Genomic DNA, 20,370 nt, shown 5'->3' with positions numbered 1-20,370 from the left:
GAAGCTGAAGCTTGTGGCCAGTCTTTCATATATTGGCTCTCTATCTCGTGTGTGGTGTATAAAGAAGACCAAAAAGAACCATGAGAGAGTAAAAGAGCCGAGGTATGGGGATGGTAGCTCGTCTATGTGGAAATGCGATCACTTAGAACCGGCTTCGGTGTATAATTTGGTGCTCTCGATGGCAGCCGATAAGAGTGGTATAGTCCGGCATATACAAGCTCTGATCGTACCGGTCGTATATTTTTTATTATTGCCCGTTGATGCTGTTCGCTCCCAGGGGGTTGCAAAAATAAGTATCCAAAAAGAAAAATAAAAAATGAAAGAGAGTTAAGGGTATTTCGATAGCTGACCACTCGGCTCGCATCTTTTTCCTCAGAAAGTAACCACCCTCCTTGCTCACTCGCTGGAAAACCTGCCGAGACTCGCGATCTCTACCACTATGAGTATCGATATCAGTATGAATGTTTGTGGGTGTGTGAGTGTTTATTTTTCAGATGCCACTGGAGTACGGGAAAGAGCGCATCTAGTTGAGCCAGGGGTCGTTTTATTGAGTGTGGACGGCAGAAACGATCCTCATGTTTTTACATCGAGGCAATTTTTCTATCTCGCCCCGATGGCTCCGTGTCTTCACGTGGAACGTTTCTTCTTTCTTGTATATAAATATATAACATATAACTATCAGCTCTCTGCACTTTACTCTCGGTCAATTCTATTTTATTTTGTATTTCAGCTGGTCTCGCTTCTCACGCTTACCGTGTAGCCTAGTAGTCGTGGTCATCTTCTTGCTTGACTGGACCCCACTAACATTCGTTACAGTATTTTATGCTTTCCAACTGATACAACTTTAACTGAAAGAATCCATTATTCTATATATTATCTTCACTATCTATAGGTTCTCAAGTGTATTACCTCTACTTTTATTACATAAACCTCGAGAAAAATACATTCCAAGATGTGATATAAGTAGTCACAGTCCATCTTGTGTTGGACATGCTCGCGAGATTGCCTTCTTATTACTTACACGGTATATAGCATAACTAGGTTTCATCACCTAAAGTTATCATAACTCATATCATAGCGAAAAAATATATACATCGATGATGTCGTGGGATAAAATTTTATATGACATGACATATACAGCTGCCCAATTTTAAAACACAGTAACTGCAAAATTTTTATACCTGATTTTTTTTTAATATTGCGGCATTTCTTATAACTTTTAGACCTTAATTTCAAGTACTTTTTCTTAAAAATATTTATATTCAAGTATTTTCTATTCATAAATCAAATTTTTTATAAATTTGGCGCGCAAACTTTTTTTTAATAAGAAAAATTTTTAAAAATCTTAAAATTGTCAGTTACTGTGTTTTGAAATGGGGCAGCCGTATAATCATAATCAATTTTTAAAATATTCTATCCTTAGAAATAAAAATTTTTACATTGAAAAAAAAAATTAACTTGATTCGAGAGAGAAATTCTTGAACCAAAAAAATAATTTTGAAAAGGGTAATTTTGAATCAAGTAAAATTTCCTTAAAGCAAGAAAAAATTTATTAGTTCAAGAATTTTTTTACTCAAATCAAAATTAAGCTCTTCAAAATTATATACTCGATTCAAGAGCATTTTTTTTCTTTATACATAAATAAATTTTCAAAAATTTAATTAAAAATATTGAGATGTTTTTTTGTAATTGTTATTACAATATCAAGAAAAACAATTTTAAATTTTAATTAAACTCTCGGTACATCATTAAGATCAACTTAAAATCAATTTAAAATAAAAACCAAGACAAGTTAGTTAAAAAGTAATTTGGTTTACAGATAAATAAAAAAAAGTAACGAGGCAAGCAGTTAGCAGTTAGTCACAGCCAACCACAAGTTAGTGTCCCTCAAAGAGCGTAGATCAGGTCACCCCACACACACTGTATAACATTACAAGGGATGCCGTCGTGTCTTTCTCTTTCTCCCAGCCACCACATCCTGATTATTATACGTTGACCTAAGAAAATCAGGCTGCGCACCAGAAGCTTCCTTATACATCCCAGTGCCTTTCTCCAACCGCAGAGGTTCATCCTTCACCGAGAAGAAGAACCATCGAGACCGTATCATCCAGCTCGGCTCCCGTTCCTCATTCTCAGACCCTCCATCCTCCATCCTCGATCCAAGTAAAGAGAGAATGTGGCGAACTACCGAACCAGGTGGCTACCTAACCAAACTACCCTTCTGCCGCAGACGTTCGCTCACCCCCGAAGCTTCGAGACCACATTCGGGCCGTACCAGGCTACATAGTGTGTATAGTAGAGTAGGTAACTCATCACTTATGGATACTGATGACTCGCGGAATGAACTTAGACTCTGTGTTCTCCTCCTCCCATTCGCTTACAACATCGCTCAGACTTGCCATCCCCCAGCCCATTTTCATTTAATTCTCTGTCTTGAGTCGGCTTGCCTGAATATATCATCGCATCCATGAGGTTGATAAGTTAGTTGAGAGGTTAAGACATTTCTTGAGTAAAGGTAAAGCGTAAAGAGTAAAGAAACTGAGACCGAACAGAGGTAAAGGTACCAAGCAACCTCTTTCGTTGAATGTTCAATAACATTTTCCTTTTTCAAGAGCGTAGGAAAAACCACGCTTGATGTATCTCACGGTACTTTACGCTCGACGGGTATAGTGGAACGCAAGTATCGTGTATGTGTGTGTGTGGATGTTACGCGAGAAAAACCCAGCCAAGAGGGGTAACCCTCGATCAGATAAGACGGGAAGTTAATAAGAAAATGGGGAGCGTGACGACTTTTGTGGGGAAAGAGCTCTACTACTATTTTTTCTTTATTTTTTCATCCTTTTTTATTCTTCTTACGTCAACATAAAGTACTCTCTTTAAATTCTCTACTATGAAGTCTTATTATTCAATTCCAGAAGTTGGAAAAATTTAAATAATAAAGAATAATACTGTATTGTATGTACGGCTGTAATGTGAAAAAAAAACCACATCAGCTTATACTATTTACCTGGCTAAAAATAATTGTTTGTTTTTTTAATTGCGCATTAAAAAATCCTTGCTCAGTTCTACTTAATTGGCTGAAAAAAACCGAGTTCTTTTTTTCTCGACAAGGGAAAATTTAATTGAAAGAAAAAAAAACTGTATTGATTTTCCATTTGATAACATAAGCGTTTGTGAATTTCATCTGGTCGCCTCCTTATAAACTTTTTACACCACTTACTTTAGTTATTCTATTTTTTGAGTTCTTTTATCCACATTCGTTTCTATTATCACCCGCCGAAGGTGGTCTGGTTAGATTTATTTTCACTTCGTGGATATTTTTTTTATAGCCCAGCCAGAACCAGGAGAGTGAGGCGGTTGGTCGCTGTCACCAATAAGGACCAAGACGACAATGGTGGTCGCCACTGTGTAAGAAGAGACGGACGTCTAGTCCAGAAGAAGAACTTTTGCGCCACGCGTCTTGCTCTCAACTCTGTGCTCACCAAAAACCATCCACATCCCTGCTCAGTTATGGGTAAGTAAAGAAAATATACCTATATTTCTACTACGTCCGTATAAGCAAACTGGATACCCGCTCGCTGTTGTATAATAAACCTATAAACACCCTCAGTGACTACGACTACAACTACAACTCGGGGTCCAACCCCCACGTGGGACGTAGGTAATACATAAAATGCCGTACACACGCTTTACTTCTTTTACTTGCATTGTATCCTCCTCGAAATGATACTTCGATACAAACATATACTTCGATACATATACAAGCTCCCGCGACGGCTTTTTGCGGGCTTTCGCCTGGATTTTACGGCTCAACTTTTTTTTACGTGTTATCCTCTTTGTCTCGTCTTCAGTCCGTTTGCCATCATAAACTTAAATCTGCTATACTGTTACTTGTACATAACACAACTAAAACTACAATAATACCCACCAAATCCAAAACTTTTTCGGCTTTTATTGTATTATCGGAGAAAATAAAACTATAGTACACGATATTAAATATTAAGTACTGAAATATTTAGATTTTTTATCTTTCTTTTTAAAACAAAAGTTTACATTTACTTAACTTCTTAAATTCAATGTTTATATTCTCAATAAGCCCGACGTAACCACGGTAATTAAACACTATATTATAGATAATAACTGTAATTATATATGAATCCAAATTGATGATGAATTAATTATGCCGGCGAGCATTGAAAGAAAAAAAAAACGGGAAGAGACTGAAAACAAAATATAAATATGATTGATTAAATAAGTGGTAACCTTGCGTTAACATTAAAATCATTGTTTTCGTAGCAACCGTGAGTAAGTTTAATAATAGCAATAAAGCTTAAGAAGAGTATTATGTATTATATTATAGACAATAATAAATAATAATATATGAATTTATTTATGTATGTATATACGGTTGGGTTAAAATAATACTATCGAGTATTACCGTGCAGAGGAATGAATCTTATCAGGCGTGCCATCGTTGAGATCTACAATTGATAGCCTTTTAACTTCTTATGTACATGCACATTTTACCTTGGAGGCTATGCTAGATTACTCCTTGCTTGGCACATGCACCAATTGCTTACACTCTTGTCTAAGATATATGTATATATCTCGCGGTAGTCGTTGTATTATGCTCAGTTTGTGAACATAAGTAGCTTGATATGTCTGTTTCTCTATCAGATACACCGGCATTTCAACAGAGAAACAACTTTTATTTGAATAATCTCAAGCTAATCAGCCCAATCAACATATTCAATTATTCACAGGCCTCGTGCTTTCTCACTCTTACAATGTCTTTTATTTTATGTCTTATTGTTCGGTTATTTAGTGTATCAATGTTCTCATTAATTTTAATTAACACTTTTTTATATTGTTTTTTATCAAGTTCAAGTTAAATCCAATGCAACTATGTCAACATTTAATATTTAAATTAATTTTTAACGCATCGAAAATTTTAAATTTGTTTTATTTAGTTAGATTTTATTCAATCATTGAATATTAATGAAAGTAATAAAAAAATTATTCATTCAATTTTAATAATTACAGTAAATTAATAGAATGATCTTTCAGTTTTTTACGATGAGGAACGCGTAATTATAAAATAGTTTATGCAGCAAAAGTAAACAGTAAATTCCATATACAAACAATGTATACAATTGAAATTTAAGTGCATATTCTTTCTCTGTAGAGTGAAGTATACAATAATAAAATATGCATACTCAAATATGGAGACTAGTAAAAGATTGAAGGCATTTCCTTTCTTCCACAATTTAATTAACATGCTTGAATATTCTTTCTCTCAATTATTACCTCACATACATTAAATTACAGTACATTAGCAGGTTATAAATACCAAACGTGCGTAATATGTGCAAGTTGTAATTGAAAGACGACCTTGGCACACTTAATGAATAAAAATGAGTAGACTCGACTTCGTTTTATAAATATTATGGGCTTAGATTTTATTTTTATGGCTCAATAAATTTTTTTATGCCTCGCGTATTCATTATAATTTACGAGATAGCTATTACCTATTAAAAACTATATATTTTACAAATTTACTTATTAAACACATACATATGTTGTTTTATTAAGATAATATTAATAATTATGTACATAATAATAATTAATAGTTAATTCAAAAATTGTATGAAACAGTTTTAATATTTTGTAACGGGCCTCGGAATTTTTAACCACGCGCGTACGTTTCCATACATATTTGTTTGTATATATACAAAAGGATCGTAAAATCACCGGGGCCCCTTCTACTTCATGTTTATTAATGCCCCATCGATTCTCCGTTTCACTCTCGTTTGCTCTGCTATATACAGAACCACACACGGAGATAATGAAACTGACCTAGGTTTAAGCGTTAGGCCGTAGCCGCCAAATGCTTCTTTAAATGCTTAATAAGCATCCATCACACTTGTTCGTACATTACCAATACTTTGTAGACAACAACACGCCCAAAATATATAAATATTATATACATCTATTAAAACAAACAGGAGGGCTCGAATATTTTCTCCATTTTTATAATATTCAAAAGTTTTAATTTTGACTTTGAAATGTCTATTTATTGAGAAGAAATAAATTTTATTACAATGTTACTAATTTTTTTTAATTCGATTATGAATCAAGGCATTTTTTAAACATAAAATTAAAAGGCAAAACCAACTCCTTGGAAAATTGGTATAAAAGTCGCTCTAATGCAGATTCAAAAGATATTTGAGGAGCTGATTTTCAAAAGGGTATCTTTTTGTATTTTAAAAGAGCAGTTTTTTGAACTTTCAAATATTAATTACTCCGAGAATTATAAAGATTTCTAAATGAAAATCGAATTATAGCTTCATAACTGATAGCACTTTATAGTTAAATTAAAAAAGTTCAATAAAGATATTTATAATTGAAGATAACTAGTTTTTTGTCTCGGTCAATCAAAAATGAAAAGATACCCTTTTGAAACTCAACTCCTTATTTATATTTATTAAGAAATAAAATAATTGCGTAGATTTAAAAAAAATATATAAAAAATCTAAATTTTATTAAATTTTTGCCATTTTTTATTTATGAATAAATATTAATATTAATTTGAATCTAATCAATTTAATTTGTTCACTAAGTAATAAATATTTTAAATCTTAAAGGGCAAAAATTCAAAAAATTTATTAAATTATAATTATTATAAAGTACTGTCCCTTTTATTTATATCATTGTTGGTTCAACCCACAAGAATGCGGTAATAAACTTGTTAATTATTAATTATCAGCATGTTTAATTCATCATGCGCACGCATAGTACTGTACAAGTAGTTTTATTTGTTTCTTTAATATACAATGTGACTGAGTAAAGGTCTCCAGAAACTCTTACTTAGGTATCATCTGCATTAAATTGCTGCTAATGCCTTTAAAATGATCGGTAATAAATTAATCCTACCACTGAAATTTATTTTTATCCTTAATAAAAACTCATGGTTGATATAATGGTTGAATATAATTTATATAAAGTGTGTAAGTAAACATAAAAGGTATAATATGGAGTTTACTTCCTCCTGGCGCAATGTGTCGCCGATAAAAGCGATGATGCTGCCTTGCCTTGAGAGAATAACAACACCCAATGAAGATTGAAGCTCTTACTAAATAAAATCGCGTTATTTTATCTTATATCTGTTCCCAGTATTATTATAAAGATACACCGAAGAGTATAATATAAAATACCGTGCTCATAAATTCATCAAAATCACCGATTGCCGGGGGGGATAATCCGCTCTCTCGTCATGTTTTTAGTTTTTATTGCGCAATTTCACGTGCCAGAACAGAAGCGATGCCGATAGTAATATCTTTACGATCGCGTTAAATAAATCATTCTTCTATATACACAACTTATAGCCTATTGAACAAGTATTCCATGTATTCTAAAACATTTTACCAGTTTTTTTTTTATTTTTTTAACATTAAAATCTACTTCTATTTTTTATTTCAACTCTAATTTAACAGGATCATAAATTTTTTATTTACGACACTGTAAAGCTTGATAGAAAAAAAAATTTTTTATTTTTAATAAAGAAAAGGATAACCCTGACCCGTTTTATCTTTTTTTTTTTTGGGAATTCAACTTCCAGGTAAACGGTATGAAAAAATAAAATTTAGACAGATAGAAGGATTTGTTTATATTTAAAAATATTTGTTAATATTTAACAAATCATTTATTAGAGACCACTTTTTAGTCCTTAACAAATATTCTTTAGTATTTAAAAAGATTTATTAATCTATACTAATAAATGGAGAGCCGGTTTTTTAGTCCGGTTATACTGCGAAAACTACTGAACCGATCGGAATAATACTTATACCCATACAGGAAGCCCCAGAGTTGAACGACGGGGCCATGCCTGGGACATTATTGGGAAGCTCATCTTGGCAAACCTATATTGTCCCATGCCCGGGCCATAACTGGGCAATCAGTCTTGGCCATTCCAATGATTACCCAGGCTTGGGCCAAGACTGAATAACCAAGCCTTGGCCAAGCCTAGAGTCACCCTAACTTGGGCCAAGTTTGTGTAACCTAACCTCGGCCGTTGGATGGTAACCCTAACATGGGCCAAGGCTGAATGACCTAGCCTTGGCCAATGAATGGTAATCCTAACTTGGGCCAAGATTGTGTAACCTAACCTCGGCCGTTGGATGGTAACCCTAACATGGGCCACGACTGAATAACCTAGCCTTGGTCAAGCCTAGAGTCACCCTAACTTGGGCCAGGACTGAGCAACCTAGCTTTGGCCAACTCAATGATTACCCGAGCGTTAGCCAAGACTGGGATGCCTAGCCTTGGCCGTTGAATGGCAACCCAGACTTGAGCAAGAATTGGGCAACCTAACTTTGGCCATTCCCGAGTCGAAATTCGAGTTCCGTTTTAACCGTAATTTTTTCCCATCTCAATTTTACGGTCAAAACAGACTTGGCGCTGTATTGATAGCTCATTTAAACTGAGCCTGGTTTCACCGTAACTAGTGGAGTTTTGTCCCATTCTACCACGATTACGGTCAAACCAGGCTTGAAATAATGATAATAATAATAATAATAAATAATAATAAATTAAATTTTAAAATTCTTAGGGGTCCGGGTTCAAATCCAATTGAAATCACATTTATTTATTTTTTTTTTGTTTTAATCACTGCAATAATAATTATTATTATAATTAATAATTATTATTGTTATAAAATAAGTAATAGTAATTAATAATAATTGTCATTAACATAAAAATTTGTAATTAACAATTATTACAATTACTACTATCAAAATCGTTTATGAGCACAAAAAAATATATAAAATTAATTTTGTAATAAAAAAAACAAAAATGGATGATTTCCCAAATTTGAGTCTTTTTTTTACGAACAGGGGTTATTTATTATCCAGTTTATACATATTAAGGAGTAAGGAAATAGGAGGAAAGGATTACTTATGGTAACTTAACCTAATACGCTTCGTAAATAAAGAAATAATTAAAAGTCGCTTTGCCCTAACCGAGAACCGAACTTGGAACCTATCGCTCGTCAAGACTTACGCGCTACCCGCATCGCTACACTGCCGATTGGTAAAAGGCGAATCTCAGTAGTCTCATAAACTTTTTAAATGACGCGTCTTGAAATGACTAAGTTCTGAGTGGAATCTGAAAAAGAACTTTACGGAGAAATTAAATGAATAGTAATAATTATATTTATAGACATTCAAAATTGAAATTTAGTTACCCATTCTCAATTATTAATCTTATACTTCTATTTTCAATTGTAAGATTCGGTAATTGCTTATTTTCATGGGGTGTGAAATCAACATGATTAGATTATTTTCTACTTAATAGATATTTTTTTTTTTTTTTAGAATAAATCTAAAATAGAAAAATTTTTCAAAATTTTTTTCAAAAATGTTAATTTTGGGATAAGAAAAATTATGAAACGTTTCAATTTTTTAACTAAAAACAAATTATGAAAAATTTCAAATTTTGGGTTAAAAAAAAGTTTTAGCAAAATATCGAAAAATCGATAATTAAAAAAATTTTTTTTTTCTACTTGTAAAATATTTTTTTTATCAGAGTAAATCTAAAATAGAAAAATTTTTTTTAATTTTTTGAAAAATTTCAATTTTAGAGTAAAAAAAAATATGAAAAACGTCAGTTGTTGGATTAAAAAAACTATGAAAAAAATATCAAAAAATAATTACTTTTAAAAAATGTGAAATTAAACAATTACCTGCGATTCTTATATATTTTAAAACTTTTTTCAGTGAAAATATGTGAACTAAGCTGAATTTAGAAAAGAATAATATTTTTTTTCCAAAATTCAAATTTTTGAAAGAAAAACCCTTCTCTGAGATTATTATTGTTGTTATTATTATTATTATTAAATTTTTAATTTTTAAATGTCAACTTTTCATGTTTTTTATTAATTTAAATTTTCGCGCCTAAGAACTACAAGATGGCAAGAGAAATAATAATAATCAACAAGATGACAAATATAGTAATAATATTTATAATGATAATATTATACTCCTGGAAATTTTTACGGTCAAAACAGACCTGCGTACACCTGTTTTAACCGTACTTATTCTCCGATACCGTCTTGTACGGTCAAAATAGACTCGATTTTTAGCGGCATATTAGACTTCAAAGAGTTGGGACATTTTTACGGTCAAAACGGGACTCGAATTTTGACTCGGGTTCAATGGGAAATCCAAATTTAATTAATCATTAAGTAATAGAATTTGGAACAGTAAATATTTATTACTTAACGAATATTTGATAGCAAATGCTAAAATTGAAAATTTATTATTTCAACAAAATAATTGTATATCGTCAAAATTGATACGGTCTTAAAAAAAAACTAAAATATTATAATATGATATTAAAAATATACAGAACGATTTAAAAAGTCTAAAGTTAATGTAAGAACTTGACTTTTGCTTTTTTTTTAAATTAATAAACATTTGTAAAAAATAGATAATTTTCATCAAAACACAATATTAAATAACATAAATTATATAAATAGTAAACCGTTACACTCTGTCACCATATAGATTTAGCTTATATGAATGGTGAGATGTGCGTTAACTTATCGGTTGTACGGCGTAGGAGTTGGTGGTCGGTCTGGCAAGCGCGCGGCTCGGGTTCGAATCTTGGTTAGAGTAAATGCGATTTTTACTTTATTTCTATAATTAGTGAAAGTTAGGTCTACATTAAGAGTTGAGTCATCTAAACTTGTGTTAGCTCTACATCAAAATTGAAATAAATTATTGACAATTAAAACATTCCTTTTTTATAATTTCAACTAACAACTACTCATTTTATACAAAACAATCTAACCGTTTCGTAGAATTTTACTATTTTATTTCAGAGAATTCAATTTATTCGAAATTGGGTTCTTAATACTAATTTGGTTTCACATTAAACAATTAAATTCTAAATATATTCTGTAATCTACTTCTTTTAGTAAATTCTATAGTGGTGAATAAGCCTGGGCTCGATTTGGCTTAAGAACTTGGGCCAGTCTTGGTTAACAATCTTGGGCCAGTCTTGGTTATCATGCTTGGGCCAGTCTAGGCAACTAAGCTTGGCACCCTGTTATCACTCCAGACTTCTACCAAGGCTGGGCCAATTGGCTTTAAAGCGGGTTTAAAAGCATGGGCCAGAAATAGACAGCATTGCGCCAAGCATGGCCCATATCTGGCCCCGTCGTATTGTCCTGTATGGGTACCATAAGATGCAGCGTGTTTCGGAGAAGGTTTTAGTATATGATATGGTGGTTATTACTTATCCGTAATCTATTTTTTTTTGACTTAGAAATAATGAATTTTTATTGTAACTAAATTTATTCTATTCGATTGTCATTTGTTTAAAATAAATTCTTATAATTCTATTGGTTATGTTTATATACTAGGCAGATTTTTTCACTTATGAGACCTGCAATTTCTTTAACTGAAACTTTCAATGCTCATTAAAAATTTTTTTTTCATGTCAATTATTATTCATTTTTGTAAGAAAGACATGGGAATGTTATAATGATTGCACATTGAAAGTTACAATGAATATTTGCTAGAATAATTACATGGCTAAAAAGTGTATGCCAATTTGATAGAATTGGGAATCTGTGCAAGTCAAAACAATACTCTAATTAAATTTCAAGTTTAGATCTAAAAATGCAATTCTATAAAGCGCCCAGCGGAGCGGGCGAGTAATAGCTAGTATTTAATAAATGAATATCAGATTTATTAAATAAAAACAAATAATTTTAAATACTAAGCAATATTTGTTTAATAATAAAAAGTAGTCTCTAATAAATGATTTATTAACTATTAATAAATATTTTTTAATACAAATAAATCCTTCTTTCAGTGTACTGAGTAGAAAAATTACTAAAGGCATATCAAATCAGTCCTTCTGACTTGTTAAGTAAATGAATGTCCAACGGAGTCATTACAGTCGCAGATAGATAGATGTATGTGGGCAGAAGCAGTTATCAACTACGAGAGAGTAGAGAGCATCAGGATGATAGGATAGAAACTAGAAGAATAAAGTTTAACGAAGTGTGCGACGCGTGCGGTTAGACCGGGCGCACGTTCATTCGCCGACTCACCTGCCGCTCATTAGAAGCCTTATCGCTAATTAATCCGTACGGCGGCAGCGTCACGGCTCTCGTGTCGTCTGTTCCTTGGTTTCCCTCTTTTACGTAGCTTGCACTTCCTGAACTGGTTGCCCGCGAGGCCCACAAACTACAACGTATCTGCCACGCAACCGTATATACTTTACTCTCCTTTGTACCCTCCTTTGCCTGCTCGAGTGTTTTACGAGCCGCGGAATTCCCCTTTCTCCTCTTCGCCGACCAAGGGTTCAGGGACCGTGACGTTAATTATCACGACTTTGAGGTATGAGAAAATAACTCGCGAAAAAATATTCATTTCATCTACTGGCAATTACCAGGAAAATTCCTTTATTTCATGAAAATTTATAGTTTTATTATTTTTTAATTGGTTAACACGATCGTTAAATTAAATTACACATCAAAAATATTACATTGCTATTTTTCTTGAGCGAGTTTTAAATTAACTTCTCGGTAAGTATCTAGAAAAGTTGAACTCAAAAATACGCACGTACGTTCGAATAGTGGGCCACGTGACATAGGCGTGAGCAAGGTGCGATGGAACAATGCCATCGGAGTTCTTCGAGAAGGAATGTCGTTACGGCGCACCCATCTTTTCAATCTGCTTGTCGACGACATCTACGACGAGCAGTTGAGCACTCGACGACATTACACTTAACTCTTTACTCTTTAAAACGACACCAGACATTTCATCCTATCCGTTAATTCATTCCATACGTTTCTATTTCCATTCCCATTTCCATTTTCATTGACCTTGTCTCTCTCTTTCTCTCTCGCTCTGAAAATTACCCAACAGACAATAAATTATATTTCACCAATTAAATCCCAAAAGTACATAAATTCAATAAAAATCTAAAAGCAACAGCTTAGACATTCACATAAAAATAAACACAAAAAGTATTTTTCAAAGAAGCGCCGATTCATTGCGGCATACACTTGATAAAATCGATACCAATCGATCGCCGCGGCATCCGGTTTCTCTTGTCTACGTGAGCGACCTAACTATGTATTGTTTGTATTAAATCGTTCGTCACGAGTCATCGCTAGTGTATCATCGCACACCCCATATAAATAACCAAACGTCTGATGATTCAAATTGCGTCACAATAATACAATTAAGAAAATTAATAATAAATATTTTTTTATTGGATATATTTGAATTGGATGTTTTTACTATTGAACATTAATAATAATTTTTTTTTTGATTGGATGTATTTGACTTGGATGTTTTTACTATTGAATATTAATAATAATTTTTTTTTTTATTGGATACATTTAAATTGGATTTTTTTGCTATTGGGTATTATTCAATTGGACATTTTTGTCATTGGATATTTTTGCTGAATAATTTTACTATTGGACATTAATAATACATATTTTTTGATTAGATATATTTGAATTGGATTTTTTTGCTATTGGATATTATTCAATTGGATATTTTTTCTTTGGATATTATTACAATTAATATAATGACCTAGAACCACAATTAAGCAGTCAAAAAAAATATATTGATGTTCTAATTAGCAAATTGTCTAACTCCATTTTAGAAAATCTTCCATTTGTATGAAAAAGCAATTAGTTAAAAATTTATTATCACTTTAAAAAACCATTTAATATCTAATAGAGGTATAATATTTTGGTTTGGATCATTCAAATAATTTGTAATTGGACTATTGTTACATCAAAATGTTAAAAAATCACCATCTACAAAATAAGGAGTTAGACCAATTGCTAATTAGACCGTCGATAGCAATTTTTTTACCATCATAGTGGCAAATATTATCAACTTCTTCAATTCTCTAATATAAGGTGTGTTTTTCTTGTACAACAATTACATTAATTTAGATAAAATTTCGTCGATAATCGAGACACCGTGGTTATTATGGGTATGATTGTAATTACGATTGTGATTATAATTGGGATAATGTTGATCGCAATGCCATTGTGTCGGTTTATTTCGTTGGCGTGTTGCGTGTGTTCATATATATATAGTACAGTGTTGACGGTAACGAAGAGTGTCGTTGGTGGCGTGACCTTATTCCTGCTTGAAATAATACGCGACCGGCGTACCGAAACAAAGAATATAAAATGACGACCAACCACATAAAACAGAAGCGATCGCGGCCATTGTATACGACTTTGCTCAACATCAACACTCATTGTACGTAGTACTACCTACGTCGTTTAGAGTCAAAAATATTTTTTACCCAGCCATCGAATATAATAAAAGGAATCATCATCAATAATATACGGATTCATTATTTATAATACATATATTTGTACGTAAAGGCGTCCCACTTTTAGTCTATATATTTATTTAAATTATTGTTCTTATTTTTTTTATTTATTTTTTATCTGCCTTGATCACACTTTGAATTGAAACAGCGCCCATAATATTTACATTAAACCAATTTTATGGCGTGTAATTAAAGTAGAGTGGAATTAACAGGTGACGAAGGGCCGGCATAAATACTAAGTCTACGAAGACTGTGTCTCGAGCTGGTGGAACATTACCTGAAGAAAAATAAAGCGAAAAAAATATATATTATAAAAAATAAAACGAACAAAAAAATGTAAAAAAGAAAAAAAATTAAACGGCAAGAAAGAGAACGGGGAAAGAGGGTTTTATATAGACTCGTGAATATGCATAGGTCAGAATGGGACGACGAGCTGCACGATAAGGGCCGGGTTTAAACTTTTTTCTCCTTTTTTATGTACACACTTTTTATGCCTCTTATAAATTTTATACACTTGTATTTAGTATTTAACTCCCGTGCTAACTGCCACCGCATTAACCATTTTTATTTTTTCATTGGATTTTACCCTTCTGTCTCTTTATTTCTTCTCCGAATCTTACTAACTCAATGTACTATACTATAGCTATACAATGAGGTTTATTTCGGGTTTTAAAATGGTCTGCGATTAGTATGCGCCCGAAATGATCGACTCGTAGGGGCTGCGGGCCAGGTTTTTTTAATTCCTCTGATACTTTATGGCTACTTCCTTTCAGAGTATACAGCTAGCCAGTAGTTGTAAGTTGTAACAGCAGAAGTAAAGCAGTATAAAACCAGTAGGTATAAATGACTCGACGACCTGCAGAACTCACTTCCTTTTTCCCGCGATGCCCGATCAAAAAATCATGAATATTCATCAACCACTCTCGTACACCCTACACTGGGTCTACGACTGTCACATGTTCCGTGGAACTTTTACGTTGAGATAGGCACTAAACGATATATAAGTAACAGACACCGAATGTACATTATATTACAAACCTAGATATCGTAAAATTCCGTTAATATTCACTGATAGAAGGATTTGCTAACATTTAATTTGTTTTTCAACATTATCTGCTGATAAATCGTGTTACTAATGCTAAAAGGGCGTAATATAAGTATAACAACACATGAGTAGAGTCGCGTCAGTACAGGGCGACGTGGTTGAATTCAGTAAGTCAGGTTTAGTCTGTATTATACAGAACAGTACAGTATAAAGTACAGTATAAAGTGAGCATTTATTCGAATAATTGAGGAACAGACCAATGTGCCAAGGGTACCGTGGATTATCGATGGTCTGGTTTCTAGTTTGCGGTCTAGCTGGATAGGAGTGTTGAACCGACACCCGAGCAAGCTTATTCGCCTAATAGAACTGCGCTAATGTTATGGTAATACAAATACCGATACCGACAGAAATGCCAAAAGGTGTTTCAAGTTTCTCTAATTAAAGAAAATTCTCCTCTACGTGTTACAATACACAGAAAAAAAATGTTCTTGAATCAAGTATTTAATTTTGAAGAACTTAATATTTATGATTTGAGTAGAAAAATTCTTTAACTAATAAACTTTCTTGATTTAAGAAAATTATACTTGATTCAAAAATTTTTCGTCTTGATTCAAAACAATTATACTGAGAAAAAAAAAATACTTTTATTAATAAAATTTTCTTGATACAAGAATTTATGTTCTTGAAAATTTCCAAGAATATATATTCTCAGCTGAAGAAATTGTTAAATTGATTGAAATAATTTTTACTTAATTTAAATAAAGCTATTCTTTTGTTTATCTATTATCCAAAGATAAAAATTGATGTTCTTCTCTTCAGAAATTAATAATTAATAATAATAGAATATTTGATCGTCAACGAGTTTCTTGAACCAAGAAATTGTTAATTGAGTAAAACTATTTTTTTTTCTCAGTGGCCCTCTTCAAAATTATTTTCTTGGTTCAAGAATTTTTCTCTCGAATCAAGTTAATTTTATTTTCAGTCCACATTACATAGACTCTTAATTTATTATTGTACCGGTGGGTGAACATTTTTCGTTTTATTTCTGATTGCCACAAAACGATAAGCCGTTCTCTCCTTGACCCAAATCTTATGATGGATTTCCATTACTGCCATCAATTGTTCTGCTCCGAGTTGCCTACGAAGTACAAAATAATTCACAGCTTTCAAGTGTACGTTCTTTATGACTTGCCATGTATTATTATCGTTGAGAATTTTAGTGTACAATTAAAATTAGCCTAGCTGCTTAATAAATGGCTTTCAAACAGTCCAAATAATTATTACAATAAAAAGAAAAAAGTCTATTAGAAAATGTTTTACTCCAGTTGTTGGCAGTGTATACTTAAATTAATATTCAATATGTGATTAATTTGTACAGATATCATTCTCGGGCGCGAAATAACGTTGATATGAAATTCGACATCTGTTACAGTTGAAACATATAATATTAATGAATAATAAGAAAAAAAAAAAGAAATGGCGGCGATTAATGTTTAGAGGTAGCTTTTTAAAACCCACTGACAGGAATAGCAGCAGCAGACACACTTAACTTCCGGGGGGCCCCCGGTCAGCTAAAACTAATGCACCAATGCAACACGATATGGTGTATAGTGTACAATATATAGTAATGTATCGCATACAGCAGCAATGTAATGTAATGTAATGTAAGGAAGGAAACGCGAAATAAATATAGTAACGCGCGGCGAGTAGTCGACGGCAAATGGAGAGGCGAGAGAGAGGCTTACACACTTACTCACACTCTTGCACACTTACACCGGGAACTGGAACTGGAACTGGACGGTAGCCCAGCCAGAAAGATACATATTTTTAAATATTTTAGTCACGGCTCCGCAATCGCCCCGTCACGCAGCCTTGCCACCTACCGGCTTATTACGTCCATACGTCTATATATCTATATTTTTAAGTTAACTACTTTACTAGCGTAGTATAGACCAGCCAGCTAGACCGCTGTGCTTTCGACTTAATATTTTCACGGTGAAGTATACTACTGATTACTTTTTACTTCTTGCGCTATTAATATAAATGTATATACTCCTATTATAGCTTTTATTCAGGGCAATTTAACTTTGACTTCAACTTCAACTTGTATTTTATCTCCGGTTCTCCAGCAATCACCGATGACGATGATACTCAACTTCATGTACTCACGCACCGATTGCCATTATATTAGATTCAACTGTTCTGTAGAACATTACATAGAACTAAACACATCACTTGCATGTCCCTTATTAAAAAAAGATTTAAAAAATGTTTGACTGCTATATATAGATATACAGTTGCCTGGAGTGAATCTTTTCAAATATTTTTTTTTTAATAAGGGGTGCGTCCACAGAAAAAAAATATTCTTGAATCAAACATATAATTTTGAAATATATAATATTCTTGATTTGAGTAGAAAAATTCTTGATTTAAGGAAATTTTACTTGATTCAAGAATTTTTCTTTTGAATCAAGTTATTTTTTTTTTTCAATGTGATTTCTAACTCTGGTCTGTCTATAGGACGCAAGTTTTGCAGACATGTTATTATTATTTTATATTATTCGACGAGCATAGGATGTGTTCAGTATAGTAGTATTATATAGCAATTCAGCTGGGAACTGCTGCAACGGCCGCAGCAACTGCTCACTCACCACGTCGGTGGTCAGTCGTTGACTAATTTATTAATCAAATTCTGCAGATGCGACATTCCGAGGCTCGCTGTACTGCGGCTAAGCCAGTTCTACGTCGGGTATTTTACTTTTATTTGTCTACTCATCAGACGCTTTTTGTTTGTTATATATTATAGCTTTCCTGGGGATTTTTATCATCGATATATACTACGCGGATTTATTATTAATTTTATTGTAATTGTAATAATCTGATATTATTTATTATTTTTCGGAGGTACATAAACGCCCGTTTAACGCGAAATATATTATTTTATAATAATAGTTGAATTAATTCATCGCGTGCCGCGGATTACGGGACAACGTGAACCCTATTAGCATAGCATAAACATAACTTTGCATACGTGAACAGAGGAGATTCCTTCAATCAAATAATTTGTCTTGAATTTATAATAAAATCACAATCTAACGACAGATCTTTATTGACATTTTTATTTATTTATGCATTCACTCTTTTCACAGCATTAATAAATCATTCTTTATTTTAATTAACTATTTAAGAGGCGTTAAATTGTTATTAGTTACTTGTGTTACTTATATTGTATATGATATTTATATTACCATAATTTTATTTATGGAATTTCTTTTAATATTAATTTTTAAATGCTTGTTGAATAATTTTCGTGTAAACTCAGCGAAAGAAAAATTATTGTCCAGACAGGAATTTATTCGCTCAATAATTTGTTGAAATTAAGGTTGTTCGGACACTAATGCACTTGTGAATATCAAAAGCTAATTTTTTGATATGTTATGAATTGCTATCTCATACGTCTAAATTAATTTCTTGGATTAGATCTGACGATAGGTTATCCTTTAATAAATTATTAAAAGATTGAAATTTAACATCTAGCCTATAGAGACTATTGGCAGATTGCACATGTATCGATTTATTTGACTACCTCATAGGAAGATTAAAAAACTTGTATTTCAGTCAATCAACTTTCGTAAAATACGTTAAAAATAAAATGAAAATTTTCTGACGAAAGCTTTTAAAGATATTTTAATGCAAAAGATGAGAAATTCTCGAAAATTTCAAGCCGACATATTTAAAAATAAATAAACCACGTGATTCAGCGCAGTCTGGCAACATTGCACAGAACAGAACGCGCGAATTTTGAATTTTAATAATTCCTGTGTATATTTATGGGTTATGTTTTTCAACTCAACACTACACAGCTAGATAAATATAAACAGCTGTTATGCGCGGTGTTGCCAGGTCTGAGTTTTGTGAAAAAATACTTAAGTCAAACGTTGACTATTTATTGTTTTTGTTAATGAAATTATTTAATTATTTTAATTAATAATAATGCAAGGTAACGGTTAAATTATAGTAATGAATTTTCGTATTCAAATTTTTAATTTCAATGAAAAAAAAATTTAGATTCTATTATGACTTACGGGGTACTGTTCGTGCAAGCTTAAAAATTTAAAATTATTAATTTTTTTACAAAATAATATCAATATTTAATTTTATTATGATAGATAAACAAACAAACGGTTTCACTTGGAACAATTCTTGAAACAAGAAAATATATTCTCAATAATTATCAAGAATATTTTTTTTGTGTCAAGAAAATTTTCTTCTAACCTCGTACATATTTGTACACAGAAAAAAAAATTTACTTGAACCAAGTAAATAATTTTGAAGAATTTCATCTTCTTGATTTGAGTAGAAAAATTCTTAAACTAAGAAATTTTTTTTTTGGTTTAAGTAAATTTTACTTATTTCATCTTGATTCAAGACAAAGAAACTCTTCAAAATTATTTACTTGGTTCAAGAATTTTTCTCTTGATTCAAATTAATTTTTTTTTCAGTGTACTTATATTTTTAAGCTGGCAAACAATTTATTTTTCAGTGATTTTAAACTGAGTATGATAATAGCAGGTGAACAACACAAGAGTGAGAGTTAACCCGTGAGAAGTAACGGTTATCCGTCCGATACCCGACGACATTGTCACCGGAAGTCGTGGCCCATCTTCACATGTAACCTCTATGCTCTATAGCTTATACTCACGACCACGAGAAGTCATTTTAGCAACTCTACACCACTACATGCTCATGTGATTCTTTTGTTTCAACTTCTATGTTTCTCATCAAGTCATCATCATCATCATCATCATCTTCCTCTATTGCATCTTCTCAAATCAAACTAAAGTTAAAACTTCACTTTAAAAATTAATCAAGAAAAATATTCTTAGTTTAAGAAGACGATTTTAAAAAGTTTGATAAGCTTGAATCAAGTAGAAAATTTCTTAAAT

Source organism: Cotesia glomerata, linkage group LG1 (genome assembly GCF_020080835.1).
Source record: "Cotesia glomerata isolate CgM1 linkage group LG1, MPM_Cglom_v2.3, whole genome shotgun sequence".
Lineage (NCBI taxonomy): Eukaryota > Metazoa > Arthropoda > Insecta > Hymenoptera > Braconidae > Cotesia > Cotesia glomerata.
The sequence above is the reverse complement of the archived record's forward strand: the minus strand, read 5'-3'. Positions refer to the sequence as shown.